The sequence below is a fragment of the Tachypleus tridentatus genome, chromosome 12 (genome assembly GCF_004210375.1).
Source record: "Tachypleus tridentatus isolate NWPU-2018 chromosome 12, ASM421037v1, whole genome shotgun sequence".
Taxonomy (NCBI): Eukaryota; Metazoa; Arthropoda; class Merostomata; order Xiphosura; family Limulidae; genus Tachypleus; species Tachypleus tridentatus.
Window position 1 is genome coordinate 138,291,983 of NC_134836.1, and position 5,149 is coordinate 138,297,131.

General features: G+C 31.3%; 1 long non-coding RNA gene across 1 annotated transcript; it reads left to right on the plus strand.

The window, feature by feature from the left end:
* The first annotated feature begins 279 nt into the window (after nucleotides 1–279).
* LOC143234732 (uncharacterized) lies at nucleotides 280–3,938 on the plus strand. Its single transcript, XR_013018780.1, has 3 exons — nucleotides 280–389; nucleotides 606–714; nucleotides 3,800–3,938. It is a non-coding gene; the product is annotated as an uncharacterized LOC143234732 (long non-coding RNA).
* The last annotated feature ends 1,211 nt before the right edge of the window (nucleotides 3,939–5,149 follow it).

Genomic DNA, 5,149 nt, shown 5'->3' on the forward strand with positions numbered 1-5,149 from the left:
TGGTGATTAACACAATGGTCGATAATAAGTTACTGGTGATTAACACAATGGTCAATAATAAGTCGATAATAAGTTACTGATGATTAATACAATGGTCAATCTGTGGTCTCTTCTTAAAATGTTCCTTTGTTCTGGATATATATATATATATATATTATATGTGTGTGTGTGTGTGTGTGTGTGCGTGGGTGTATGTTTTCATCAAACTCTCACTATTTCTACATTGCAACATAGTACTTACTTTGCAAACAATCTTGTCTTGGTCAACTCAGAACCGATCTTTGAATGAGTTACCCTTGATAAACTGTATGTTGGTGACATAAATATCTCAGAGGTGTTGTAGAAGAAAGCTTTACATTTGATCACCTGTTATCACAATAACTGTCTATGTGTGTATCAGTGTTTGGCATAAGATAAGGGTTTGTTAATTTTACGAATTTGTAACTGAAATAACATTTAGAAATATGTATGTGAGTTTCTTGATGCACAGTCTGAAAGTTGTGTTATTTTATATATTAGTAGTCAATAAGCTGTTCATATATTATATTTAGCTGTAGGGTGATTATTGGTTACGTACAATTTGTGAAACATTACGTATCTTGCAGAATATTGTCTGAGAGAAGCTAAGAAAAATATAGAAATGTATTCCATACCTTCACAAGTTTTGTGTGCACGTGGAGCTAACCAATGGTTGTTTAGAAAAGGACATATACAGTAAGTGAATCACTTGTTACTTTAGTACAGATGCTGAAGTATGCAAAATAATGAATTTTAACACAATTTAATCTAGACTTTATGACTTGCAGAAGTACTGTCATATTATATTTGTTAACATTCTATGGACGACTGTTAAAGTAATAATAATAATTATGTATATATATATTAAATATTGCCTTTGTAAAAAAATCTGTAAGTTATTTTGTTACTTAAAGTCAAACTAGAAAAAGTCTTACTGTATAATAAAAAGTTTATTGATGATGTGAAATATTGTATAAAGTGACAGTTTTAAATATTGTATGATATTTAGGGTGCTTTGAACACACAGACATCCATTTTGTGCGTCGTAAAAATGTGTAAAATTGTTATCTTATTATGCTCATTATTGTTTTTGGCATTTAATTATATTACTGAAAATCTTTAATCACTTTATTGAATGAGGTATAATCCTTTTAGTATAGGGAGTTTAATTACCTGGTGAATTAGTGTTAAGCATTCTTTTTATGATGAATTAATTATAAATAATCTAATGGATTAATGTCAAGTGACTTTTTAAGAACGAATTAATTTAAATGAATTAGTTTTAAGCATCCGTTTTAAGACAATATTATTAAAAATAATTTAATTTACCAATTATAACTTATTTAATTGATTAGTGTTAAGCATCCTTTTTAGAACGATTAATTAATTAATTACCAGCGTGATTAGACATGTATTGTGTGAGTCATATCCACCTGTCATGGTGGCCTATAAACACGTTCTCTATTTTGTGATGTAATCATCCTTCATGGCATCCTAGCATTGCGTTGCTAATGCCTTCTGGTGATAACTTTTGAACTATGATATCGTCATTTTGATGACGTCATTCCCTCTCTCCCCCTTTACGTTATAGCAGCATCGTTTTGCCGCGACAGTTCCTGACTTACAACTGTTAACATGTACAATGACAACAAACGGTCAGATGTTCAGATTGTATCATTCTGCTCATAATAATTTTTCAAAATTATTTTGTGATACTGGTATAAACATGTGGATTGTATGATATTTCATTATGCACTAGTATTTAAAATTATGAGATGCATAAGATTTCATTATACAATAAAACAACTTATATACTCGAATGGTAACAGAGTTAGTTGGTGACAGGTAAATGTCCATCAGCTCGTTCACAAGTTTTAGAAAACAAAGAGTTTAATTTTATTTAAATTTTAAAGCTTTCAGTCACATATTGTATTTATTCAATGATGTTTCAGGCTTAGGAAAAGTAATTTTTTCACAACTGACGCAGATTTTTGTAACAATGGTGTGGTGACATGTATTGTCTTTCCATCTAAAAATCAGTGCAAACACTTAACTTTATGTATACTATACCATTTAAACATATTAATTTAACAAAGCATCAAACACATTTTACACTAATGGTCAATGCATAAAAAGAGTTGATAATTGTAGGTGTAAAAGAGCCTTGAGTTGTAAATCAAGTGTTTATTCTTTGACTATTTAAAGCGAGGTGTGTTAAGGCGTTCGACTTGTAATCTGAGGGTCGCGGGTTCGAATCCCTGTCGCACCAAACATGCTCGCCCTTTCAGTCATGGGGGCGTTATAATGTAACGGTCAATCCCACTATTCGTTAGTAAAGGAGTATCCCAAGAGTTGGCGGTGGGTGGTGATGACTAGCTGCCTTCCCTCTAGTCTTACACTGCTAAATTAGGGACGGCTAGCACAGATAGCCCTTGAGTAGCTTTGCGCGAAACTAAAAGACAAACAAACGAACAATTTAAAAAATAGGCATTTCTTCACGTAGACTTTTCATTTACACTTTATACATAGGTCATGATTTATATAAAAACTATTAGTTACAAATCAATGTTCTGTAAACTTCTTATATGAAACTTACTTCACATCATAAAGTAATATACTATCCTTAGTATGTATAAAAACATTCTCAGACTTAAGTACCACACACATTGAAACACTTGAGAACAAAACCTAAAAATGTAATATGACGATTTTCTTGGATACGTCTGAACGAGTTTGTGAATCAAATAGAAGTGTCATATCTAAACTTAAATACATCAGTAACTGATATGTTATTTTACCCAATACTTTGACACACTCTTTCAACCGACACTACGAACGCAGATACTGGTTGAGAGGTTTCGTTCAGGCATGACCAAGGTCGAACGTTTAAGGAAGATAGAATGCAGGTGTTTTGTAGGTATATATGGGGGAAAACACCAATTTTTACTTAGTGCGAAACCTTGAGGATGTCATCAATACCCGGTCTCCTGTCTTTTTCCTTTTCACACACAGAAATAATGCTATAGTTTTGTTTGTTAAGTGTTTGTTAACGATTATGACAAAACTATTGAAAAAAGTGGGTAACATTGTCCCATCCCTGCTAGTCACCTTTTATATTCTAATATTAAAACTTAGGTTACTATAACTTAGGAGAACCATGTAATAATGTATTATGACTTTAACTTATTCCTGATACTACAGTGAACGTGACTAAATTTTTATAAATACTATAACAACAAAAGTGTAACAAGGATTATACACTACCTTGTATAAACGTTAATTTAGGTAATCCATACAAATTTAAGATTGTGTGAATTATAAATATCAAAGGTTATTATGCTGTCAACTTGTCAGAGGAATTTGTTCCTCAGATAAAATTACAGAAAACTGTCCAAATTGTAAAATGGACGATACTGATATTTCGTTACTGCCTAAACTACCACCTCTTCTTAATGTTAAACAGTGAACATACCTTTATGTTTCATATTTTGTAAAATTATATTTAATCCACAGGTTGAGAGTTTTAGATAAAAACTAGTATTATAGAAGTAGAAAATAATTTCTTATTGTATAATCAAGTACTAATAATTTAGTGAATGTGCACTTATTTTCTGTAACGCTATGTAAAGTGTAAGAATATATAAATTTGTTTTGCCACTCTTAATATATAATAGACATAAAGTTTGTTTTGATTTAAAAGTTTATTCTGTGACGATAGACAGTAAATATATTAGATTTATAATGTGTAAAATAAAAAATATATATATCTTCTTGTCTTTAGACCTACGAATCTTGAAAGATGCAGAAATGTAAGGTCTGATTTGAATGTCAGTTTTGTAGAAACGAAAGCATAACTTGTTTTTTCTCAAATTGTGGTCACGTGAGTAACCAACGAAGATGAAAGCAACAGTTACTGTGTTTTACCCTTAATAGTCATCCTAGATAGTTCTTTCGATCTAGGTTATATTTGTGTATAAACGTAATAAATAAACATATATACAGACACGTGTTACGAGTATATATTTTGTGGTGAGTATTTTCAGGTCACGTAATCATCGTATCAGTACAAATAATTTTGGTGAATGTTCTGTTTGTTTTTGTCTGTAGAGATTTATTTTATTTGTGCAGTCTTATTATTAGATATTTAACCATTCTCCAATGTTTGAGAATGTGTGATACTATATATCTATTGATATTTGGCAGATACATTACAAATTTTTACTTACATGTGTTGAATATAATATATGATGAAATACGTCAATTTTAACCTGTAGATCAAGACCTAATATTCAGCATAACAGTAGGCAGTTAATTTAGTTAAGAATTTCAATTGCATGATATGTCTTGTGTACTTTCTAAAACAGAGAGACTTTGGTTACTTTGGAACACTGATATTTTTTTTGTCTGGTTTGTTTTGAATTCCGCGCAAAGCTATACGAGGGCTATCTGCGATAGCCGTTCCTAATTTTGCAATGTAAGACCAGAGAGAAGCAGCTAGTCATCACCACCCATCACCAACTCTTGGACTACTCTTTTACCAACGTCACATTATAACGCCTCCACGGCTGAAAGGGCGAGCATGTTTGGTGTAACGGTGATTCAAACCCGTGACCCTAAGATTACGAGTCGAGTGCCTTAACCATCTGGCCATGCCGGGCCCATTGATATGTGACTTACGATTTTTATATAAATCATGATCTATCTATCTGTAAATTCAGGATATATCACGACACGGTAACATTTTCAAAATCGACGTGAAGAGACCTATTTTTAAATACTTAAAGAATAATCACTTGCATTATAACTATGTTATTTTACGCTTATAATTGTCAACTCTTTTTTGTGTATTGCTCATTAATGAAAAAATTGTGTTTGATGCTTTGTTAAACTAATATTTTTAAGTGGTATAGTGTACATAAAGTTAAGTGTTGTTGTTTTTTGTTGTTTACACTGATTTATAGTTGGAAAACATAATACATGTTACACTGTCTCTGTCAGTTTTGAAAAATTACTTATCCTAAGCCTGAAACATCATTGAATAACTACAGCATATAAATAGAAGCTTGTTAGTTTTTAAGTACAAATTAAGAATTTGTTGCGGACTGAACTTGTGAACGAGATTATGAACATC